Source organism: Lontra canadensis, unplaced genomic scaffold, assembly GCF_010015895.1.
Source record: "Lontra canadensis isolate GAN:19392208 unplaced genomic scaffold, GSC_riverotter_1.0 scaffold12, whole genome shotgun sequence".
Classification (NCBI taxonomy): Eukaryota; Metazoa; Chordata; class Mammalia; order Carnivora; family Mustelidae; genus Lontra; species Lontra canadensis.
Genome location: NW_022631006.1, coordinates 25,834,157 through 25,861,125, shown reverse-complemented (window position 1 = coordinate 25,861,125; position 26,969 = coordinate 25,834,157). Strand labels below are relative to the sequence as shown.

At 40.3% G+C, this 26,969-nt stretch overlaps 1 protein-coding gene across 2 annotated transcripts in view; it reads left to right on the top strand.

The window, feature by feature from the left end:
- Positions 1–26,969, top strand: part of FMN1 (formin 1) — a 406,533-nt gene that overhangs the window by 41,547 nt on the left and 338,017 nt on the right. The window lies entirely within an intron of this gene.

Genomic DNA, 26,969 nt, shown 5'->3' with positions numbered 1-26,969 from the left:
TAACTGCTCAAGTAAGAGATTAAGTCTGGCAAAAGTAATCAGATCTGTTTCCAGTTGGAAGACTCTTGAGTGTTATGGGCATGTAGTAATTCCCAGGAAAGAGTGAAATCCCCTTCTTCTCACAGGACTGAGAGTTAAGGCACATATGACTATCCACACAGGAAATAGCATAAAGGCAGCACAGAGGCTACTGGTCCACCTCCTGCTGGCTTTGACATTTTCTTAATTCCTTATTTGAGTCTTCATTCTAAGGACTACACACAGGAATTTCTTGTCTGGTGGTGATATGATCAAACAGGGAATGGTGGCCAGATTTGTCATCTCATGCCCATGCCTTCCCCCCAGCACATACTACCTTCTCCCGCCCTCTCCCTTTGGAATTGGTTTTATAATATTTTATTTCGGGATGGAAACTACTGTAGAATGTTCCCAAGCCTTTGTAGAATGTGGTATTTTCTCAGCCCGAAGGACTCTAGTGGTGCTAACCTGCACAGCAGTGTCCTGAGGGCTGAGATTCTTTCCTGTTCTGATGGCTTTCTTTTTACCTTTGATCTGAAACAGACCCTCTTAATGCCAGAAGAATCACATGGAATTTGGCTCACCACACTTAGGAAAATGCCCAGCATTTTTATGTGCTCCTCAGCAATCTCATGATCTCTGTCCTCTGATTGAAGCCATAGAGGCTGTGGTAGAAGCAGATGCCCTGGGCGTAGTTCTTCTTGATATTTTGAGTCACTTGATCAGTTGGAAGGGCCATCAAAAGATGTAGTTCATGTCAACTGATTAAGAGGTGAGACGCACACTTTGAATAGATTTTTTAGTATCTAATGCAGCGGTCAAAACTTTTATTTCTCTAAGCATGTATTACAGAGAGTGGATAGAAATTCTTCCCACAATAATACTGAGGTTTGCTACAAGCCCAATAAAAATTTAAAGAAGCTTCATAACATTAATGGACATATGCAGCCATTTAAGATTACTACAGAAAGTACATAGTACATAGAAAGTTCTCTGTAATTCATGTTAAGAGAGAAAATGAGGTTCAGCAATTGCCTAAACCATATCATACCCATATAAAACAAATGTAAGAATTAAATTAAGGAATACATTGCTATACACTTGGAAGAAAGTAAGAGGGTGGCAGTTGAAACTATATGGAACTTTGACCTAGCAACCCTACTTTTTGGAATTTAGTTTACAAAAATAGTTGCAGTAATAAACATATATGCCGAAGGGTATTTACTCTAGCATTGTTTGTAGTGGCAAAAGTAGCTGAGAAAATTTGAAGGTCCATCAGTAGAGAAATGATTAAATGAGTTATGGTACATTTCTACTATATAATACCATGAGGCTGTTCAAAGTATTGAACTAGATCTGTACCTAGCAAGTGGCAAGGTGATGTACAGCATCCTTGAAGTTTTTGCAAGACAGGTATCACTCCTCTTCATATATGAGTGTATGTCTGTTTGGTATGGGCTTGAATATCATGGAGACATGTGTAGAAAAAGACTAACCAGCCTGTTCACATTCCTTACCTGCATGCAAAGCAGGGTGAAGATGGGGCACGAGGTGAAGGGGAAGAATCCAGAAGCATTAGGGAAGAGCATTAACTTCTTCCCTATATATTTTTATAGTATGTCACTGGTCGCAGTATATGTGTCACTTTTATGATTTTTAAGAGTGATTTAACTACCTTTTTTTAATGGTTATCCCTTGTTTATTGAAGTGTAGTTGACATAAATGTTATATTAGTTTCAGGTGTATAACACAGTGATTCGAGAATTCAAGACATTATGTACTACTTGCCAGGATAAGTATAGTTACTGTCTGCTGCCCTACAACATTATTACAGTATTATTGGCTGTATCCCCTATATGGTACTTTTTCTCCCCTTGCTTATTTATGTTATCACTGGAAGTTTGTGTGTCTTTTTTTTTTAATATTTTTTCATTTTTTTAAAAGATTTTATTTATTTATTTATTTGACAGAGAGAGATCACAAGTAGGCAGAGAGGCAGGCAGAGAGAGAGGGGGAAGCAGGCTCCCTGCCGAGCAGAGAGCCCGATGCGGGGCTCGATCCCAGGACCCTGGGATCATGACCTCAGCCAAAGGCAGTGCCTTAACCCACTGAGCACTCAGGCATCCCTCATCCATATCCCTACCTCCTTTTAATGAGTGATTTAATGACTTTTTAAGTAAAAAAACAAATGAACCTAGAGCAGTTAGTGTGTGTGATGGGATTACAGCTAAACTGCCCTTTCCTGTGTTTTTCCCCATGTCCTTTAATGGGGTGAGAAGCTCAGCTCTGAGACTGCACTGTTATTCGGGCAAATGCATTTGCTAGAGAGCTGGGAAAGCAGAGCCCGTGGAGAACTAGTCAGACAGTGAGGATTGGATGGGGATAGAGCATTATCCAGAAACCAAGAGAAGAAGGAGCTTTATAAAGGCTCCTGATAGACAAGGTCCTGACAGGAAATGGACACCCCTTGGCCTGAAGGAATAAGAGAAGCTGCGGTTACTGGAACCCAGACAGGGGAGCTTCACTGAGAGGGGCCACATGGCAGCAGCGGTGGCCTGTGGCCAAGCTTGTTGGGCTGAAGATCCTGGCATCTCTCTCCTTTGATCTTCTGCCCAGAAACCTCTAACTGAACCCACCATAGGGCAGGGTGTAAGGGAGCCGGTGGATGTGGTCTTCAAGGTCAGCCTTCCAGGGCCAAGGGTGGAAAAGGATGTAGAGTAGATCTTAAGGGGCAAATGGAGGACAAGATTATGCAGATGGGGCAAGACCAAGAAATGTAGGAAGACAGAATGGTGTTTTAAATGAGCAACTAGGTAAAGAAGAATGTATGGTGGCTGTTTTGCTACAGAACAGCGGTTATCTTGAAAATAAATGATAGTTGCGCCATTTCATTTCTTTGTCATGTGACCTGTAGGCCTTTAAATTTAAGTAGATTGACTGTCTCTTACTGTTGAAAGTTCAAAAATGGAGGCAGCAAAAGAAATGGAAGATCTTGTGATAGTTTTCTCTCCATGGACTTAGAAAAAATTAGCTGGTATTTAAAAACAAAGCTCTCCTATTTAACTATGATTGCTATCACATTATGGTCAGTTGCTTTTTGTGAAAAACACAAAAAGGATTTTATTTTATTTTATTTTTTAAAAGATTTTATTTATTTGTTTGACAGAGATCACAAGTAGGCAGAGAGGCAGGCAGAGAGAGGAAGGGAAGCAGTCTCCCTGCTGAGCAGAGAGCCTGATGTGGGACTCGATCCCAGGATCCTGGGATCATGACCTGAGCCGAAGGCAGCGGCTTAACCCACTGAGCCACCCAGGCGCCCCACAAAAAGGATTTTAAAGTATCTTTCTCAATCACTGCAAAATAAGAATAGCTAATTAGCACATGAAATATGAGAGAGATTTTCTACCAATGGACAATTTGTATTTTAAAGTCAGTTTCCATGTAGAATAAATGATGGGTGTTTCTCTCAACCAAAATCTGGTTTTCAACAGTTAATAATACATTTCCAGAGGTAGGACCATGACCAAAATCTGATGTTTTAAAACCCAGAGCCAGCTCTATGTATATGAATTTTTTCCCCAGATCAATATCCAGTTGTGCTTTGAAGATCACACCTTCTGTTGAATTGTTTTTCCCTTGCTTCTTTTCTATTCATGGGTTCAGGGCACAAGATTTAAAGCAAGGGTGCAATCTGCAATCCCAGGTCATGCACACCTGTCTAAAGTAATTTTAAAGATATATAGAAATGACAGAATTAACACTGTGATTCCAAGTCATAGCCGCTGAAAAATCTCCAAGAGAAAACAATTTTTTAAATAAATAAATAGTTTTTTTACCTTCTACCGCATAGCATTACAGGTCAAGGCATAAAAAAATAAGCTTTTAATGTGGTAATTGTATCAAAGCATTTTATCAAATTGAGAAAGCAAAGGAGTACTGATTTGGAAGGTATATGTTTTGTTTTATTCCTCATGGACTCTTCTGGGAGAGGTTGCTTTTTGAAAACAGTGGATACCCCCTGGGTCTATTTTCTTCCTCTTGATAGCTCTTGTCAGGTAAATGATTGCTACTGCTTATTTTATTTTACCTGCTTTCTGATCACTTACAAGGACAGTAGCTCCTGTTAGATAGTTCTTAAACACAAATCAACCCATATTACTTCGTACATTTTGGGGGCCTCCGGGCTGTGATATTAGGCCATACCTCCCCCCCATAGAGTTTTGCTGTGTGCCCAGGTACCTCAGCCCCCTGCCAGAGCATGTTATAGAGTTTCTGGACTCTTAACAGAAGGCCCTATGACTTTTTTCCACAGTCATGGATTGTTTGAGTACATTGAATCAGATGCTTTCTAGATGGCCCAGAGCCTTATAGGAAAGACCTTGAAACTAGGTTAGAATTAGGATTCAGACATGTATAGGATGTAGAGAGAGTGTGGGGTCCTTAAAGGATATTGACCCACAGGGAAGAATGATGGACAGTGGAAGGACTTCTCCTTCTGTCATGAGGGAATAAGTCTGGGCCAAAGTCTGCTCACAGACATTTCCTCATCTTCCTACGAGTGACCCTAGACACTCGGGGGAAGGGGCTCTGGCATGAAGGGAAGGAGTAACTTTGTCATCAGAAGACCAGGAGTCTTGCAGTATAGATGAACTGTTCAAGAGAGGAAGGAACTTTCTTTTTTTAATTTAAATTTAATTAGCCAACATGTAATATATCATTATCTTAGGATGTAGAGTTCAATAATTCATCAGTTGTATTTCACACCCAGGGCTCATCACATCATGTGCCTTCCTTAATGCCCATCACCCTGTTACCCCATCCCCCTACCCACCTCCCCTGCAGCAGCCCTGTTTTTTCCTATAGTAAAGAGTCTTATGGTTTGGCTCCCTCTCTGATGACTTCCCGTTGAGTTTTCTCTCTCTTCCCCTATGATCTTCTGTGCTATTTCTTTTTTTTTTTTTTAAGATTTTATTTATGTATTTGACAGACAGAGATCACAAGTAGGCAGAGAGGGAGGCAGAGAGAGGGGGAAGCAAGCTCCCCACTGAGCAGAAAGCCCGACGCGGGGTTCGATCCTAGGACCCAGGGATCATGACCTGAGCTGAAGGCAGAGACTTTAACCCACTGAGCCACCCAGGCACCCCTGTGCTGTTTCTTATACTCCACATATGAGCAAAACTGTATGATAACTGTCTTTTCTGATTGACTTATGTTGCTCAGCATAATACCCTCCAGTTCCATTCACATCGATGTAAATGGTAAGATTTCATTCTTTCTAATGATTGAGTAATATTCCATTGTATGTATCTGCCACATCTTCTTTATCCATTCATCTGTCAATAGACATCTTGACTCTCCATAGTTTGGCTATTGGGGACATTGCTCCTATAAACATTGGGATGCATGTGGAGAAGCAGGAACTTTCTTACCAAGCCAGCTTCAGTAGTCGGAGAATAGAGGTTGTTAGAAACCCAAGGGCAAAGAGCAACAGAACAGAGGATGTCAACGGCAGTCTGTCCCCCGAGCACGGAAACCTGGTGGGACCCCTGGAGGACAGAGCTGGGGAGGAAGGACCTGAGGAAAAAACTGGACTTCATGCTAAGCAAGTGAGTGGGGGCTTTAGAATTTGAGATTCAGATTTCCATGACTTACGTAACACAATTTCATCCATGAAAGACAGTAACTTGGATCATCTAGGTGTCACGTATTTTTCCTAAAACGTTATGATGTAGATTTTTTCCTTGTTTGTTTCAAATCCAAGTTAAGGTTTTGAGGTTGAATTTTGCATTTGGAGGGAGAACCCAAAAATAATCTTGTGGCTGATTAAAGCTGTAGGTTTACAGGTTTAGCCCGGAGGAATTGCGGAGGGAGCAAATAACTCGCCGCTGGAGCGTGAGCATAGCCTCCCTAGGATTCAGACACAAGTCTAGGCATGTCTGGATAATTAGATGGTTAGAGCTGTCAAGAGGTTTTTGCTTGAGTGCTCAGAGGATGGCCACAGGGCGGGGCTCCTCCCAAGGATTTGAGGCACAGGAGAGGGCAGGGGAGGGACAACGCTGAAAATAGCGTAAGGCATGGCCTCTAGATTCTCTGCTGACGCAGCCCCTGGACTCACACCTGGCTCATAGGGAGGAGGGAACTACACCAAAAAAGCCATGGGAAAATTTAAAGAGAAATTTTACTAAAATTTTCGGAATATATTGAGGGCAGGGTCTTCGTTAATAGAGTGTGATAAACTTGTGGACAAAGAGTCCCAACTCCAGGTGCTCTTGGAGCACGGGGACACAGGGAACATGCTGGAGTGAACCAGACTTTACCTCGTCCTTAGGAGCCGTGGAGAAGCGGAAGACGTAGGCAGTAGTGCCTTGGGCGGCACCTTGGGCATGTTAGCTGCAGCAGCCCTGGTAACAATTCTAGCGGTATCAAGAGGCACCTGAAGCCATCAGAAGACAGGGGACAGCAGTGGTGGTGGGGAGGACTGCATGCCTGAGCACGCGTGATTCCCAGAATGATTAAGAGAAATTGTGTGGAGGGCAGGGGAGCCCCAAAATTGGTATTGATATAAATCAGATTGGTATAAAATTGGTATAAATCAGAGAAATACTGATTTTGCACCCTGTTGCTACTCCCCTGACTGCATTTACTAGAAGGAATAATATCAAACCATAGGGTTCTTTTGAGCATCAAATGAAATGATGTCGATGAAGATACTTTTATCATAAAACATTAGAAAATAGTAGCTTATTACAGTTACACATCGTTGGCTCAAAGAGTCAGAAATGATTTTTTTTTTAAGATTTTATTTATTTAAGAAAGATAGCAAAAGAGAGCACAACAAGCAGAGGGGAGAGGGAGAGGGAGAAACAGGCTCCCTGCTTAGCAGGGAGCCTGAAGTGAGGCTTGATCCCAGGAACCTGGGATCATGACCTGAGCAGAAGGCAGATACTTAACCAACTGAGCCACCCAGGCGCCCCAGCAGAAATGGTTTTAATAATCTACTCTTTTTGGTGTTTTCTAGTGATGAATGAGGCTACAAATAATAATTTACAGCTAGTTATCCTATGTAGATTTCTTGATTTGCTCGCAACTAGAGCTCCTACATTTGCTCGTGTTTTCAGTTGCTTCTGTTTTGTTTCAGTCATTTCTGTTTAAGTCACTTACCTCTTCAGTGGTCTCCTACTGTTTTGAAGGTATCACTGGATCGTACATGCTACCTTCGATGCACTCTCCACTGAGTGTAGCTTATTACTGGTTCACCCCATAGTTTTTTAATTTAACCAGGGGAATTTTAAATTAATTAACAAAGAAATCAGAATTGTATTTCTAATACTAATGCCTTTCCAATATGAAATCATGAATTAAAGAATGATATATCAAAAGAAAAGAAAAACAAAGGCCCCATTTCTTCCTACCACTTATTTCTGAACCACCTGACATCCTACCCTCCCTTTACAAAGCTTTTTTAGTTTCTACAGCTAAAGGTTATCATGTCTTTTCTGATTTCCATACTCTTTTTTATCCTTTTTGGATCTCTATTATTGGGATTTTCTTATGTTAGTGTGTATAATAATACTTTTAATTATTAAAATTTTAATAACCTTGTGTTTTAATACATTTTATTCTATTTATATTTATATTTTAATAATAATTTCTCATTGTTTTGTATGTCAGTCTCGAGTTCCCATGAAGCTTTTAGATACAGAGCCCTATCTTATACTTTGGATGGATGATTTGCTATTTCTTGAGTCGTATGTCACAAAATAGTCAATATGTATTGGCCTAATTAGATTTTTGTGGTTGTTGACTTTATTAAAAACAGCCCTCCAATTTACAGGTGACAGGGCAGTAACCGGGAGTGACAGACTGGCCTAGGGTTAGTTAAACAGAATGGTATTAAACAGAATATCCCTTCAAATAGTATGCCATACCCCAGAGAGAAGTGAGTTTGTTCTGGCCGAGTTCTTGGTGTCTCATCATCTTCATATGGAACCTGTTTTTGCTGGTGATAGAGCACATCAGAATTGAATCACATGTGTCCTTATTTTTATTTAAAAAAAAAAAAGTCCTCTCCAAAGACAGGAATGGTGTCACATTCATCTTATTTACCTGGAATCCAGTTCAGTAACTGACACATGGCATGTATTCAGTGAATGTTTTTGTGAATGAATGAATGAATGAATGAATGGGTGGATGAATGATGAGAAAACATGGTTTGCAAACTGGTAACGGGCAAATTTTTCCCGTTTGTCTTATGTTAAACAGAATGAAAATGGTTTCATGCCATATTGTGTGATTACTATCATATTATTTTGGTAGTTGATGTTTTATTTTCAAGCAACCTTAAAACTATTAATCTCTGCATAGGTTTAGGAATCTGAAGGTACTGAGAGGGTGGGAATGAGGTTAAATGGAACATGGGTCCTCAGAGCCAAGTATTTTTGTGAGCAAAGAAAGTGTTCTTTTGATTAGAATAACTTTACCAAAAGCTTGATTTTACCAGAACAGACCTTTTCTAAATCTTAAAATTATCAACTTTATTCTCAAAGCCAGTCACTGAGGTGGAGTCAAGTGGCCAAACTTGAAATGGAAACCAGAGGCAGCTCACCGTTTCCTGTGTCCTGTTGGTCACAGGTTAACCATGTTGCTTTAGGCATGGACAAAGCCCAGCCTATTTGCGCCAATGTACACTTTATGACCCAACATGCTGGTGGAATAGAAGGCCTGGCAGGTTCTTATTGCTCTTGTAGGCTGTGATTCAGTGGCTCTTACATGGCCCATTTGCTGGGTGCCTGATGCCCACCACTGAAGTTTCCCTGTGCAAAAGAAAGCATTGTTTCTGGAACAGTTGTGTATAATACCAGTAGAAGCTGAGGCTATGTGATTGATTTCCAAAAGCTACACACAAACTAAGCCATGTTAATTTGCTCATAAAGCTCCTGTTATTACCTAGCAGAGCAGGATGCTTGGGACAGGGTTCTAAGAGTGAAAGCAGAAGTCAAGGCCAGGAAAGCAATAAACAGACATGGAAAATGACCTGCAAATTTGAGGTCCCAAACCAGTGCAGCAGTATGGTAACATCATGGACCTTAATTACATCTGCAAAATTCCTTTGCCTTTGTCATATAATGTAACCGAATCATGGAAGTGATATGCCATCATCTCCACCAGGGTCTGTCCTCCTTACCCAAGGAGAGGGGATTATTCTAGGTATGGCCCCAGGGGACAGGAATCTAGGAGACTTATTTATTTTATTTTATTTTAATTTATTTTATTCTCGCACCACCCCTTATCCCCCACACATCCTAGAAGACTATTATAGGATTCTGCCTACCACAGTATTGTCTAGCATTTTCCATTCCCTTTCTTGTCTTGTCTTCTGCTTCCACTATCAGAACCCTGTCCCTACAACTTTCCCTAATGTAACTTAATCTGAATACGCAGTAGACATCTCCATTTCTGAGTCATACTGTACTGGTTAAGAATGTGTGTGCCAAAGTTGCACGTTTTATTGTCAAATCTCAGTTCTGCTACCTACTAAGAAGATTGGCACCTGCCTCAATGTCCTCGTTGAAAGGGTAGTGATAGTAGTATCCAGCTAGTAGGTAATATATTAACTACTTAGGAGTTTTTGTAAGGAATAAGTGATAAAAATGCTTAAAGGGCTTGGCACAATGTCTAGCACACAATTCTCCAAAAATATTTAGATATTATTAATAGTATATCCTGTCTCAGTGGTTTTATTCATATATTATTTCTCTACATGGGATACCCTGATAAATTCCTGTGCCCCTCTCAAAATCCATCCTAACCTTGCGTGTGCAAAATGTCAGCATCTATTTGATGTTGAGCTGAGTTTAAGGTATATAGGGGAACTCTATTTTTTAACGTTTCTGTAAATCTAAAATTATTTCAAAATAAACAGTTTTTTAAAAAGTTTGAAGTGTTATCTCCATCATCATAAAGGCTTTTGATTCTGCTCGTTGTAGAATGAACATTTCCATTACACCTGAGGCTTATCCCATCACATCATGACTATTTGTTTACATGTCTGTCTGGAATATAAAGTCCATGGATGCAGATACTAAGCTTTATTCATCTTTGTAGCTCTGATATATGGCATTGCATCTGATGTAGTAACAGCATATGTTATGTAAGTGCTGGCTCAATAATTAATTGTTGAATGACTTTATTTTTTGTGTACAGAGATTCACCAATGACCAAATGATACATGATTATGGGAAGCAGTGGGGGGATCAGGGTGGGACAGAACAGGGGTTTTCACAGTGTGGCCCCTGGACAAGCACCATTATTAGCCACATCTGGAGACTTGCTAAAATGCTGTTTCTCAAGCTCCATCCCCTGGATCTTCGGAATCAGAAATTCTGGGGAAAGGGGACGAGCTGTCTGTGCTTAATCACTTTCATGGAAACCAAGATTGAAAACATAAACAATTATATGAATGTAAAACTATATTAAATGGATGCAGAGTCTTTAAAATCAAAACTTTGAAATATTTATTAGAGGGAAATGATGTAGATGAATTATTCTTAAGAAATCATTGAATTTCCACTTAGCCATTTTTGTAATGATTTTCAATATTATAGAACTTATCAGATATACGGAACTAGATGCTTATAAATATGAGCACGTTTTAAAGTTTCCTTATGCACTGCTTTAAACAGGAGAGTGCTATTCTTATTTTCCTGTCTGACATTTGTTGCCGTGATCACAACTTTTTTTTTTTTAACCGTTTAATAGTAGTATTAACCTTTCTGGCCTCAATACACATGTCTTCAAATATCTGTCAATGCCCGCCAAGCTCCTACTGCAGCCACATACTCCAAGAAGCTACTTTTCCAAATTGGATTTAAGCTTCCATTAAGCTTTTGGGATGTAGCTTCTATAACCAGTTTTATGTTCTCAGCAAATATTGGTGGGGTTACAGGATTTCATCCACGAAATAATTAAGATATTGCAATCACGCATCAGCTTTATTCTAAAGAGCTGTGCTACTGTTTTGTCATTATCTTTCTAATTCCTTTAAGAGCAAGTGTCTTGGGAAATCGTACAATAACGTATGGCTGATCTCACAAAGAGCCTGAGTCAAGAAAGCGTTTGCCTCTTTGCTGCAGAAGTAGTCGAATGTTAGTCTTTGTGTTATTGGAGAAAGATAACTTTTGATTATTTATTTATTTATTTATTTTGGTGGGGGAGAGAGCGGGGGGGGGGCGGTGTCGCCGAGGGAGAGAAAGAAACCCAAGCAGTCTCTACGCTCATTGTGGACCCCAGAACAGGGCTGGATCCCACGACCTGAGCTGAAACCAAGAGTCCAGCACTTAACTGACTCTGCTACCCAGATAACCCCCCAAAATCACTTCCTAGTGTCCTTTGGGCAGTGTTTTCCTTTCAGAGATATGGAGCCTACCCTTTGAGAACTCACATGCCTTTCGTTGCGTTTTTTCCCCCCCTTTTCATGTGAAACAGACCATTCTTTACACACCCGTTCAGTTGAGCGGGATTGGGGAGGAAGTCCCTGCCTTGAAATCAGGAAACCCAGATTCATACCCCGCTACTGTCAGTCGCTGGCTATGTGTCTGGGAGTAAGGGACCGCTTCTGCAACTCTTAGAGTTAGCAACAGGTTAGTAGCAACACTCTTTCAGTGATTGCAAATGGCAGGTTAAAAAGATCACTTGTGAATTATCCTTACTGACCCTAATCGCCTCAATGCCAGAGAGGTCCAAGGCTAAGTGGACATTCTCTGCAGACAACTGGGAGGCTGCACTGATGCTTTCATTCCCCAGGGGCACTATTTACTGTCACCTCTTCTAGGTGTGGAACTGGAAAGGGTCGCAACTTTGTGTTTCAAGGCAAGTAGGTTTGGCAAGGGTGAGAACATGATGGGTTGAAAAAGGTGGTTAAGAATCAAACAGGTCTGTTTTGGTGTTGGTGTTAGTGGTAACAAGGGATAGATTCCAGATCACTGTGGGCTCAAAGCTAGATGAATCTGATTGGGTTTTCAGTTGATAGAGAAGAGTCACGGATTACTGGATGTTTCCTGCCCCAGGCAACTAGGAAGACAAGCGCTGTATTAAGACAGACTGGGTCTGCAGCCAGGCGACCATTTGATTAAGGAACTTGGGTGGAAGTGTAGCAGGGTGTCCCTGGCATGTCCCAAGACTCATCCCTGCCCCTTGTCCTCTCGGATCTTTTCTTTTCAGTATCTTGTTGGCATTCTTAACCAACTTCAGAGAAATCCTGAAATGGAAAGAGGTGTTAGATGACAGAATTAAAGCCTCTTAAGTTCTTCCTAAGCTAAATGTAACAAGATTAAAGGTCAAGAGGATACTGAAAACATCCTGCAGTTAGATTAAAATATCCACCTACAAGTAAAGCACCCAAGAGATTTCTGTTTCAGCTTTAGTTGATGACATACTGATTCTGAGCTAGTTGAGTCATGTGGCTGATTCACACAAAAAGCGTGGCTCCTTCTCTTTGGGAGAAGATGTATCACTATACTGCATAGAGTCTGACAAATCTGGAGTTTTTGGTGTAGTTACAGCTATGTATCTGAAGGGGGCTCATTGACAAATTGCATTATATGCAAGGCACCAGAAGGAGACCTTTCTGGGAATTATATCGTAGGAGAAAGAGTCCAAAGGAATAGTAGCCAATAAAACTAGAAACAGGACACGTGACAGAGGCCCTGTAGTGGGTGTCTTGTGGGCCACCCAGATCCCCCTATTTGGGTCAAGACCTTGATTTTCTTAGCTGCTGGGAGTGTTGCGGGCTAATGGCTTACAGCTGAGGGGCTCCAGAAGCCCAACCTTTTCTCCAAGGGAGCGGCCTTTCCAGAGCTTCCGCCCACTCTTCAGGAGCAGCTCCACCCAGTGCCTGCTCTGTGTGTGACCGTGGCACTGTTCTGTCACCTGGTGCAGGACCACTCTGAAGGACCATCCCAGTTTCAGAACCTGCGTGTGATCAGCTGAGGCCTTTGTTTGCCCCTGCATTTCCTGCCGGGCTCTGCCTCCCTCACTATCCCAGGGTTTTTCTGGAAAGCCCTCGCCACTAAACCTCCTCCATGGGATTGTCTGCTCCAGCTGTTTTCCAGGGAATCCTAGCTGTAACAGCTGACACTACAAAGACGGGGAAAGGCTATGGTATTAGTTAAATGATACCAGGACAATCGGTTATCCACATGGAAAGAGAAAATAAAGTCAGAACTACCTCGTGGGCAAAATCTATTTCGCGTGGATTTAGAACTGAAATACGAAAAGCAAAACTTTACAGCTTTTTGGAGAAAGGATTTAGTAGAAAGGCAAGGATTAGGAGAGGGTTTCTTAAAAACACAAACCATGAAGGAGATTGGTGAGTTTGTCTGTATTAAAATAACATCAAATTTAAATTAAGATAAAAATCACTTGACTATGACAAATGATATCATTTTTTTTTAAGTAGGAAAAGCTGGGAAGAATATTTGCAGCACTTACGACTAATACAGAATAAGCACTTAAAAGAGATAAAGAATTCATATACATTCATAAAGGAAAGCAAAGCTGCCCAGGAGGGAAAAAGAATAGGCAAAGAGGATAATAGTCACTCTGCTTAAGAGAAGGTCTGACTGATGAATGAGTATGTGCCTCACAAGCAATTAGGGAAATGACAATGAAAATAAGATCCTAGGTCATACACATCAGATTGGGGAAATGAATTTAAAAATTTTTTAAAACACTTTCCCTTTTTTTCCTTCCATCCCTCTCCCTTCCTTTCTCTGCTTCTGTGCCTCTGTGCACACTATTTCCATGTGTCCTTCTCAGTCTGTCAAGACCTAGTGCAAAGTCATCTTTTCCATGAAGTTCTCACCTTCTTCTTCGGAGTTAAGATTGTCCCCTTCTATGTTCTGTATAACACGTTGAACTTCTTCCATTTTAGAACATTACACATTGTTGTGATTTTTTGCTTGCACGTGAGTCTCTGACACTAACTAGATAATGAGAGTCTGGATGGCAGGAATCATGTGTCTCGGTGCACTTCTGGCATTTATCATGGCGCCTGGCATTAACCAGGAAATATATATTGGATGGGTGAACGAACCAGTTCCCTGCCCCAGTGGCTTCTCCGTAAGATCAGACCCCTTCGAAACAGAGGGATGGATGAAAAGTCAAATGCTCTGCACTCGTACTTTGTTTACTTTTTTGAGGCATCCTCTAAAATTTGTTCAAGATAAACTCTGCCTTTGAAAAGTGTTTTGTTTTTTTTTAAGATTTTGTTTATTTGACAGACAGAGATCACAAGTAGGCAGAGAGGCAGGCAGAGAGAGGAGGAAGCAGGCTCCCTGCTGAGCAGAGAGCCCGACGTGGGGCTTGATCCCAGGGTCCTGGGCAGAAGGCACAGGCTTTAACCCACTGAGCCACCCAGGCACCCCTGAAAAGTGTTTTTAATTTCTTATCACCCGCAGTGGAGCATGTGGTTAAATGTGGTCTTCACCCTCCATTTAAGTAGAGATTATCATAGGTGGAAAGTTGCAGAGGGACAGAGTAAGCACTGTTTCTCCTTGTTATTCATTGTTTTTCTTCCCTTCCAGCCCTATTCCTGCTTGGTGGTACCTTCAGGATTTATTTTTAATCCTGACAAAATGAAAGAAGTATACTTTGCCTAGAGAGATAAAATATGTTGACATATTTAAAAAAATAAAATATTTCCCTCAGGAAATCTAAGTCTTTGGGAACCTACACCCTCAAGGCATTTGAAAACTTTTTAATCTCTTTTTTAAAAGCCAACAGCAGTTCTACAAACTCCAGATGGGAGCATATGATTTAGTTGGGACTTCTCATCTCCTACTGTGATTATAAAATATTAAAGCTAGGAGGGATCTTTGGCTCAGTGCCTTCATGGTACAGATAATGAAAGTAAGGTTCCAGTTGATATGATGTCATATCTACTTAGTGACAGAATGGTCCAGATCTGCGTTCAATTTTGGTTCTTTCCTTTTCTCCTTATACTGTGCCCACCACCAATTTGAAGGTAGCAAGAAACTTACTTGGATTTTCAGGGACTTTGAGTTACAGTAATAGGTACTTAGGTATTTACTTCGAAGCCACTGAAATTTCCCCAATAAGCAAGTGCCTGCTGGCCTTCATACCATTAATAACTAGCTTTCATTAGCACTAAAATCAAGGGGATAGAACAGCTGCATTCCAGACCAGTATAATTATTTGGGCTCATGATGAATATGGAGTAAGAGGTAAAGATTTGAAAAATAGATTAAAAATTTACTTGCTCATTAATTAAGCAAATTATGATAAAGAGTCTAAGTGTAAGAATCTTATGTGATAATTGAAATAAAATTAGTAATATCCTTGGACTTCAATTTTCTCCTTGGTGAAATGAGTAACTTAGAATAAATCTGAGGACAATAAATCTTTGAGGATCTTGTCCTTCTAAATATTTTGATTCTGTGATTATAATAACAGGATTCACCCAGATTTTGCTTATCTTGCAATGTTAACTGATCCTTTAAGTATTTTTTTTAACAAAGAAGTTTTCTTCTTCTCCTTCTTCCTCTTCTTCTTCTTCTTCTTCTTCTTCTTCTTCTTCTTCTTCTTCTTCTTTTTTGAAAAGCGATCTATGACTAAAATGCTGTCTTGTTTTTCTGAAAGGTTCCCAGGAGTCTCACTCATTCATCTCCATATATGTGTTTTCCGTCCTTCATTTATTTGGTAGACTATGATTTATTGAAACTAAGTTAATTATTTAGTTGTTCCAACCATGTGGCTTCTCTGTAGTTGATTGGATGATGTAAAGTTTGAAAGGGGAAAACACAGTTAGTCATACCAATGTTTGAATCTGAATTCTGCTGCGATGGGTTAATGCAAATCACTGTACCTCTCAGCCTCAGTTTTCTCCTCTCTTCAATGTGAATAGCACAATATACTTCCTAGCATTCTTAAGAAGGGTGAATAAGATCCCAAACACAGAGTTGGGCACACTGTGTACCAAATGTAGCTGCAGCTATCAGCAAGCCTCTGGCTCAACGATAGACCCCAGCAGTTAAGACCAGAAATAGACAAGACAGTGGTGCCTGGGTGGCTCAGTCCATTGAACACCCAACTCTTGGTTTTGGCTCAGGTCATAGTCATGGGATAGAGCCCGGCCTTGGACTCCATCCTCAGCAGGGAGTCTGCTTGAGATTCTCTCTCTCCTTCTCCCCCTGTCCTTCCCTCCCCACCAAATGGGTTAATAAATCTTTAAAAGAAAAAGAAAGAAAGAAATAGGTAATGCTGCTTAACTCATGCTCTAGCTAAAACCCATTGTGCTCATTTCCTATTGCATTTTCTTGAGGCATTTACTAAAATGTTTTGCAATGACCAGAACATCCCAACCCCCAGGACAGAAAAACCTTGATAGCAACAGAACACCTAGAAGACACATCCCATACATCCCCTTCCCTGCCCGTGATCATGGGCTGAACACATACATACCAGTCACCACCCATGATCACGTATTTTCTGCCTGCTCTCTTGCATGTACCCCACTGAAATTCTAAAAAGATGTCTGTCTTGCAAGTGAAGAGGTCAGTTGTAAAGTTTTGAGCCTGCCACCTCCCACGACTGCCCACACCTGAAATGACTGTCTCCCTTTCTCTTTTCCAAACCCTCATCTCTTGAGTTACTCTGTTCTTTTGTGACAGCTTTATCTGTGGCAACAGTATTGGCATACCCAGTCAGGAGTGATGCCCTACCTTTGTCCAGCCCCATCAGGGTACACAGGACAGAGCACTTGGCCCCAGCAGCACACCAGGGCTCACCTGTTTGTTTCCTGAGTTAGGAGCTATGACAGATCATCTGGTAATACAACTGTCAGTAGAAGTTTCCTTTGTGGTGCTGATATTTAGTTGTCCTCTTGATCTCATTGAAGTCTTAAATACTTTGCTGTTCTTGTCCTATAGTATGGGTTAAAAAAAAAAAACCTTGCTTTTTGATCATATGTTCAAAACAGTAGGTCATAATTTGATGCGCCAGTGAAGATAGGAGTGCATGTTTCTGATTCCACAACAAATTACTGTGCTTCCTTTCCCCACCACTCTTCTCTGTAGAAATAGCTTTGCAAAAAGGGTTGCTGGATTTCTACAAAAGTGTTCCGAAAAGACCAACAGGCAGATTCCCGAGAAGCTGGAATCAGTAGATTGTGAATTTCCTTAGTTGAAGTTTCTTTTTCATCCCCAGCACCTAACTGGCATGAATAAATCCATCCGTGAACAGTTTATAGAGCATATGGGAGAGAGAAAACCTCCTTCCAAATTCTCATGATAAAGATTTGGTACTTAAAAGGAACTTTAATCAATTTCATAAGCAGAAAATAATAATTTTCTGCCCATATTCATAACGTTTCTCATAAAGGGGCAACCAAACCAGTGAAGGCTGCATTGGACCAAGCAAGGAATGTTCCCAGTACCCAAGCAGTGAATGAAGAAGATTCCATTCCAGGCTTGACCTCAACTGACGCTGTCCTCATAGACATACTGACAACGAGGTTTCAATTGGCTTTTCATAAAATGGATCTAGCACTTTCTATCAAAATTCACTGTATTGTTTATCATTTACAATTTATTGACTGTATTTATGCTTAGGTTAATGTGCACTGAACTGCACATAGTTCTTCAGTGTTAATTCTTTTATTCTCACCATAAAGTTGCAACTTAAAGAATAGCCCCTGCCCTAGGTAACGTTATAACAGAATAAAAGGCCTTACCTAATTATTGTAAATATTTCGATGCCCAGGACAAGGTAATTTACAGAATGCTGCTTTCGCAAGGATCATTTCTAACTAGGTGTGTTATGCATTATACTGGTACCAATTCTTTTTTTATGAGTAAAAGAATATTAAGAACTGCTAATAACAAAATAATTTTTCTCCAGCAGTAGTGTCTATTGGTTTCAACAAAAATGACTTTGCATTCCTGAAGCATTTCATTCCTGTCTGTAAAAATCCTTACCTAAAATTGAGTTTTTGATCAATGCCCCACTGCTGCTCAGAGTTGATTATTTCAACCCAAAGTTGTTGTTTTTTTTCTTTTGATGACTGTGGAAATGTTCTCCATTGTACACAGTTGACCTGATCTCTGCTTACAGTGTGTCCTCTCGTGCTCTCCTATTCCTCCATTTCAAGGGGAGAAGAGATTAGAGGAATCCCTTCATCATTAACCCATTGACTGCCAGAACCCAGCTCTCCTTTTCTCCCTTCCCTGGCCATATAGATTCCTAGAACAGCCAACAATAAGGTTCATAACAGAGAGTGAATAAGACATGGGGATTTAACATTGGTTACAGTGTCCCCAGTTGTGCTAGGCCAAGTACATGGGATTTCATCTCACCCGGAGGAGTTGATGCCTTTCTCACCATCTCATGTCTGTGCGGGTGGAGGAAGGAAAATGCGATTAGCTGAAGGAGGGCTCTGGCACAGTACAGTCTGGCTTCTGGATTTTTATCCTCTGAATTAAAAAAAAAAAAAATCCTCAATTAGGTAAGTGCTCTGTTATGACCGAGAAGGTCATTTTGCCGTTGCAAACCACTTTGATTAAAGTCCAATCTCCCAAAATGACTTAAATACCATCCATGCATGTTTTGATTTTAGGAACTAGAGTTTATTCTCGGTAAGAATCCTCCTTGCTATCTCATTCTTGACACTTTCATCTGTTGGATCCCTGTTCATCCCTGAACAGCTTGTTTTGTTGCTCCTCAGCTCACAGGTACCATGTGAACAGCACCCTGCCCACTTGGGGAATGGTTGGAGAGCTCATTTGAGAGACAGGCTCCTGTATGGTGTGTGCTAGCAGACTTTTCTGCTGGGATCCTAGCTGCTGAGAGGTGGTTTGCAAGACAGCAGTAGCTACAAATAGCAGCCTTGGCTGTTGAGAAACGAAACCATTTTTGTCATGAGGTTGCAGACATTTCCTGATATAAATGTTAGCTTATGCAGGGTTTTTATTATATGTGGGTTGAGTGTGTCAACTGACTGGTGTGAGCAAGAACTGGGTCCCCTATGTGTGGCTTACTGAGGAATTTGCTTTCTTTTCTTACGGAAATAGAGGGATCCATGAAGCTTCAATTGGGGAATGTATGTTTTAGTATAAAGGACATGGATTAATTTAAAATGGCTTAAAAGAAGTAAGGTAACATATTTTTTAAAAGGTTGTATTTATTTATTTGACAGACAGAGATCACAAGTAGGCAGAGAGGTAGGCAAAGGCGGGTGGGCGGGGGAGCAGGCTTCCTGCTGAGCGGAGAGCCCAATGCAGGACTCCACCCCAGGACCCTGGGATCATGACCTGAGCCGAAGGCAGAGGCTTTAACCCACTGAGCCACCCAGGTGCCCCAGTAAGGTAATATTTTTAAATATTTTTAAATGTATGAAAATATGTATCCCAGAACTGAGTTTAATATTTAAACCTTGGTGTTACCACGCAGCCCCACCTTCTCACCAAAGTGCTGAATCTATAGGGAATGAGACATCCAGGGCTAACTTACATTCACAGGAAACAGAGAAGCCAGAGGGATAACTTCAGCAACACCATGAGCAAGCAAACAGATAAGTCCGTACGTGGAACTGTACTGTGTGTTTTTTTAATTGAAATACAATTGGCCAATAACACTGTGTAAGTTTAAGGTGTTGATTTGATACATTTATATATTACTGTATGATTACCACTATAGCATTAGCTAATGCCTTTATCACATCTTGTAATTATCATTTCTTTTTTGTGGTGAGAACAATTAAGATGTGGTCTCTTAGCGGGATGGCTGGGTAGCTCAGTTGGTTGGGTGGCTGCCTTCCGCTCAGGTCATAATCCTGGGATCCTGGGATCAAGTCCTGTTTTGGGGTCCCTGCTCAGCGAGGAGCCTGCTTTTCCCACTCACTCTTCCTGCTTCTCTCCATGCTCGTGCTCTGTCTCTCTCTCTGGCAAGTGAATAAATAAAATCTTAAAACACACACACACACACACACACACACACACACAAAATCTGGTCTCTTAGCAACTTTGAAGTTTTATAAGGCAGTAAACAAGAGACAGATTGGGGGTGGGGGGAGAGAAGACTGATTGGCCTGGCAAATATATAAAATAAATGTAACAGACCTAGCAACCAAATACAATGGGTAGACTTTGAAATTAACTAAAGTAAACCATCTATAAAAAGAGGACATTTTTGTGAAAATCAGGAAGATTGAATACAGACTAGATATTTGATAATACTGAGGAATTTCTGTGAAATTTGTTCAGTATGAAAATGGCATCGTATGTAAGGCCATGGTTCTAGATGTGTGGCCTTGACTAACATTGCCATCACCTAGGAATACGTTGGTAATGAAAATTCTCAGCCCCACCCTGAACCTACTGAGTAAGAAACTCTGGGGGTGGGACCCAGCAAAAATATGAGAATCACTGATGTTAGAACATATCCATATTTTAAAACAGGTGCATACTGGGGTATGTAGGGAGAAATGATATAAGGCGTGGGAATGCTTTCACAATACTTAAAAGTAAGGACTTCATGAAGCAAGTGTGGCAAAATCTTGATAGTTGTTTTTCTGGGGGTAATAATGCACTTATGTGGCTGCCTTATATGGTTCTCTCTCTGTGTGTAATTTGGAAATATTCCTTGGAAATTTGGGGGGGAAACTTTACCATGCACACACACACACAGGAGACATCCTTTTCAGAGAAAACAAGCAAAAACTTGATTTTACATTTTATAAAAGCTTCCATCTTGCCCAGCAAACTGGGTTTTAGTCTTTGCTTTACCATAATCACTTTACTGGGCACTCCTGATAAGTCAGTTCTCCAGGAACCTCATCATTCTTATCTGTGAGATAAAGGAGCTTCAGTGTGTGGTCTGTTATGAAGGTTCTTTCTAGCCTGCTGTTCTCGGTACTGTGATCATTCAGGTGAGTGGTTAGGCCCCTCAGCAACATTTCTCAAGTCTGGAGGATGACTTGTGGAGGAGTGCTCTCTCCAGCATGCCTGCCCCCTCACTCCCTCTCCCCCTCTCTTCCTCTCCCTCGTTCTCATTCTCTTTCGGTCTCTGTTTTTCTCTCTTTCTCTGGCTCTACATCCATTTTGCACCTCAGAGAATAGCAACCTTCCTCTGGGACGACTGAGGCTCAGGCACATCCCCCTCTGACAGTAGATAAGGTATGAAATAGCTTGAAGAAGATCTCCAGGGAACTTGAAATATGAGGTCACCTTTAGGTTAGGTCAGAGACGCTAAAAGCCTGAGTAGAGTTTAGGACCTGTTGCTCCTGGCCTTTGCCCTGGGCCCTTTCTTTTGCCTCCACCACTGCTATGGCCGTCACCTCCTCATAAACGGAGAGACAGCGTAGTGGTATAAACTCTGAGTGGGTTTGGGAGCCCTAATTCATAGCTCTCATACTTCAAGAATCCCATTCATGAGGATAATCAAGGCTGTGTACCACGTTTAACAGATAGCAGTGGTAGCCTCACTACCGGGAGGAATTAGGTTATCTAGGAAGCCCTGAAAATGCAGAATGACTTGGCTAATTCAAGTTTCTGTGTGTTCATGTTGAGGGGCCAGAGAAGAGGAGGGCTGTTTCTCCCTGATCTCCCTGGGGGGGGGCTTTGGGGACCACACCAACTTGTTCCTGGGGAGGGGATGTGTAAGGAGAAAATGATGGGAACATAGGAACACGATGTGTGCACAGGTGACACATAGCATTGGCAAGAGGGAAGGAAAGGGAAACAGGAAGAAGCTAGTGAGGATAAGGAACAATATCTGCCCAGTCCAGCAGCCAGGAGGGGGTGATGCATCTTCAACCAACTCTTTTGATTACCTGATAGAAATCTAATTCCCACAAAAGCACAATCAGCGATCATGTTCCCACCAACACAGCAGTTCCTGGAGGCCTTTTCCTGGGGTTGGCACTTGCTGATTTTCTCTTCCCGTGTTCCTCCATTTCTTTCATTTTCCTGTATTGACTTTGGCCCCGTCTGCCTCATAGCAAACAGGTTATGCCTCTGGCCACTGGCGCAAAGAAGAAACCAATAGCTGTAACAGGAGTTTTTTATGGAGCACCAAGTACCAGGCACTGAATTCAACACTTGAGAAATGATATGTTTCATCCAAACCACAGTCTATTATATAATAGTTATTCTCCCATTTTACAGATGAAGAACAGAAAGAGAAGAGAAGTTGCCAGGTCACTCAACAACTGAGTGGCAGAACCTAGAGTTAAACCCAGGTGTGACCAACTTCAACTATTGTCCCTCGTCTCTGCACCTCATTATTGTGCCTTCTTTCATGGAACCAGAGAAGTCGGGCATTCTGTCCAGAGTGGGCCACATGTTCAAGAGCACTCCAGGAGGCTGCAGTACGTGGAGCTCCCCTCATTGCCCAAAGCCCATGTACACAGAGAGAGGTCATTCCCCAGTATAAAGACGCATGCAAACATTCCACATAGCATTTTGAAAAGAAAAATATTGTTTACTTTTAGTAGGAAAATTAATTTCTTGAGTGGAATAGGAACAAAAATCAGAATCTTAGGAAGAAATATGGATTCCAGAATGCTTCCTTAGTGATATCATTAAACACTACCCCTGGGGCTCATTAAATGGGGATTTTCCTGATTACTCAAGTCATACTCACTCTTTAGGGACTACCTGAGTTCAGAGTTTTTTCTTCTTTGAAGTACGTAGCTACCCTTCTCATACAAAGCAGGCAGAGAGAAAGAAGGTAGAATTCCAGATGCTGCTAAAACTCCTACCTTGCATGTCTCTAGCTCTCAGCTATCAGAGGCAAATGTAGTGGAGTGGTGGAGGTGCAGAGTAGTGTAGCAATAGTGAAGGGTCTCACTGCAACAGGAAACGGGGGGAGGCAAGGGTGGCAAAGGCTAAAGAAGCTGTGGGTAAGAACCACCAACTGCACCATTTACATAAATGGATAGGTTATCCAGACAGAAAATTAATAAGGAAACTTTACTCTTAAAATGACACATTAGACTAGATGGGCTTAATACATTTATACAGAACATTCCATCCCCAAACAGCAGAATACACATTCTTCTCAAGTGTATGTGAAACATTCTCCAAGATAGGTCATATGTTGGGCCACAAAACAAGTCTCAGTAAATTCAAGAAAACTGAAATCATATCAAGCACCTTTTCTGATCACAGTGGTATGAAAGTAAAAATCAGTTATAAGAACAACACTCCAAAAACTACAAATATGTGGAGATTAATCAACATGTTACTGACAACTACTGTATCATAGAACAAATCAAAGGAGAAATTAAAAAAAAAAAACCTACCTGGAGATAAATGAAAAGAGAAATACAGCATCCCTAGATCTGTGAGGCACAGGAAAAGTGGTTCTAAGAGGGAGGTTCGTAAGGTTACAGACCTACCTCAAGAAATAAGAGAAATCTCAAACAATTTACACCTAAAGGAACTGGAAAAAGAACAAGTGAAAGCTAAAGTTAGTAGAAGAAAGGGAATAATGAAGGTCAGAAAGGAAATAAATGAAATAGAGAGCTTAAAGTGGAAATAAATGAAATAGAGGGTTTTGTCTAAAAAGACAAAAGAGAGTATCAGTGATACTAAGAGCTATTTCTCTGAAAAGATTGATAAATAGACAAACCTTTAACTAAACTCACCAAGAAAGAGATGGCTTAAATAAATAAAATCAAAAATGGAAAAAAAAAGTTATAGCTAATACTACAGAAATACAAGGAATCATAAGAGACCACTATGATCAATTATACATGAACAAATTGACTAACCTAAAATAAATTCCTAGAAATTTACAATCTTTCAAGACTGAATCATTCAAGCCACCTGAGTGGCTCAGTCAGTTAAGCATCTGCCTTCAGCTCAGGTCATGAACGCAGGATCCTGGGATTGAGCTTTACATTGGGCTCCCTTCTCAGTGGAGAATCCTGCTTCTCCTTCTCCCTCTGGCCCTGACCATGTGATCTATCTTGCTCGTTCTCTATCCCTAAAAAAAAAAAAAAAAAGACTGAATCATGAAAAGAAAAGAAAATCTGAATAGATCAGTGACCAGCAAGATTGAATCGGTAATCAAGAACTTCCCAACAAAAGACCAGAACCAGATGGCTTCCCCGGTGAATTCTACCAAACATTTATTTATTTTTTTAAAAGATTTATGTATTTATTTGAGAGAGAGAGAGAGGGGTGGGCATAGGTGGAGGGGGTAGGGGTAGAGGGAGAGGGAGAAGCAGACTCCCTGCTGAGCAGGGAGCCTGATGCAGGCTCCATTCCGGGACCCCGAGATCATGACCTGAGCTGAAGGCAGAGGCTCAACTGACCAAACTACTCAAGACCCCATCTACCAAATAGTTTAAAGAAGATTTAATACCCATCCTTCTCAAACTCTTCCAAAATTTAAGGAGGAGGAAATGCTTGCAAACCTTTTGCAAGGCTAATATCACCTGACAACAAAACCTTAAAGACAAAGGACACCACAAAAAAAGAAATTACAGGTCAATATTCATGATGAAAATATAATGCAAAAATCCTCAACAAAATAATAGTAAACCAAATTTAACACTATGTTAAAAGGATCAAGCACCATGATTAAGTGGAATTTATTCCAGAGAGGCAAGAGTGTTTCAACATCCACAAACCAATCAATATGATATGCCCCACTAAAAAAAAAAAAATACAGGATAAAAATCATATCGTCTCAGCAGAAAAAGCACATGACAAAATTCAACATCGACTAATGATAAAAACTCCCAATCAAGTGAGTATAGGAGGAATGTACTTCCATATGATAAAAGCCGTATGTGACAAACCCAGTTAATATCATCCTTAGTGATGAAGAGCTAAAAGCTTTTCCTATAAGATCAGGAACCAGACAAAGATCCTCACTCTCCCCACTTCTATTCTACATAGTATTTGTAGTCTGAGCCACAGCAATTAGACAAATAAAAGAAATAAAACCATCCACATTGGAAAGGAAGAAGTAAAACTGTCCCTATTTGAAAATGAAATGATACTATATATAGAAAACCCTAAAGATTCTACCAGTAACTGTTAGAATTAATAAATGAATTCTGTAAAGTTGTAGGATATAAAGTTCTTATAGGTTGTTGCATTACTATACACTAATAACAAATGATCAGAATGAGAAATCAAGAAAAAAATCTTGGAGCTCCTGCCTGGCTAAGTTGAAGAGAATGTGACCCTTGATCTGGGGGTCATGAGTTTGAACCACAAATGGGTATAGAGAGTACTTAAATAAATAAACTTAAGAGAAAAATCCTATTCACAATCACATCAAAAAGAATAAAATAGGAATAAATTTAAACCAAAATGGTTAGAAAATGGGCAGAAGCTCTGAATAGAAATTTTTCCAAAGAAGACATACACAGGCCAATGAAAAGATGTTCAACATCACTAATCAGCAAGGCCATGCAAATCAAAACCACAATGAGCTATCACCTCATACTGGTTAGAATGGCTAGTATCAAAAAGATAGGAAATAACAAGGGTTGTCCAGGATGTAGAGAAAAAAACCCCTCAGGCACTAATGGTGGGAATGTGGAGGTACCCCAAAAAATTCAAAAAAGAACTACCATGTGATCTAGCAATTCCATTTTTAGGTATATATCCAAAGAATACAAAAAGCACTAATTTGAAAAGATATATACACCCCTATGTTTATTGCAGCATTATTTACAACAGCAACGATATGGAAACAACCTAAATGTCTATTGATAGATAAATGGATAAAGATGTGGTATGTCTACACAATGGAATATTACTTAGCCATAAAGAAGGAAATCTTGCTGTTTGCAACAACACCGATGAGCCTTCAGGGTATTATGTTAAGTAAAATAATTCAGACAGAGAAAGGTAAATATCACATGATCTCACTTATATGTGGAATCTAAATAACAAAATGAACAAACAAAATAAAATAAAACCCAGATTCATAGACACAGAGAACAGATTGTTTGTTGTCAGAGAAGAGGGGGTTTGGAGAGGATGCAATGGGTAAAGGGGATCAAAAATTACAAACTTCAGAGTTTTTATAATATAGGTTTTTATAATACAAACTTATAAAATAAGTCATAGGGATATAATGGATAGCATAGGGAATATGGTTAATAATATTGTATTAACTTTGTGTGGTGACAGTGGTAACTAGGCTTACTGTGGTGACCATTTTGCAATGTACACAAATTTGACTCACTCTGTTGTTCAGCTGAAACTAATATAATATTGTATGTCAATTATACCTAATTTTTAAAATATTGCCAAAAAGAACCACCAGCTCCAATGATATCTATGGATATACATTGTTACTTATATAGAACTTCCATGTGCCTTATCATTAGATCCTGACAAAAATCCCCATGAGGTGGGTGGATATATTTTCTCTCTGTCTTTTTTTTTTCATTTTTAAAATTAACATATAATGTATTATTTGTTTCAGAAATACAGGTCTGTGATTCGTCAGGCTTACACAATTCACAGCACTCACCATAGCACATACCCTCCCCAGTGTCCCTCACCCAGCCACCTCATCTCTCCCATCCCCCTCCCCTCCAGCAACCCTCAGTTTGTTTACTGAGATTAAGAGTCTTTTATGGTTTGTCTCCCTCTCTGGTTTTGTCTTGTTTCATTTTTCCCTCCCTTCCACTATGATCCTCTGTCTTTGAGGAATCTCAAATTCCTCAAATCAGTAAGATCATATGATATTGTCTTTTCTGATTGACTTATTTCGCTTAACATAATACCCTCTAGTTCCATCCACATCATTGTAATTTCTCCCTTTAAAAAAAAAAATAATTTATTTGGTTTATGTCTCTCTTGTTCCAGAAAGGATTTGAGGGAGTTGGCATTCAATATAGCACATAAAATACAATTATTAAAATAGAAGATAAGGATTTGAGATAAAACATTCTTTTGATAGGG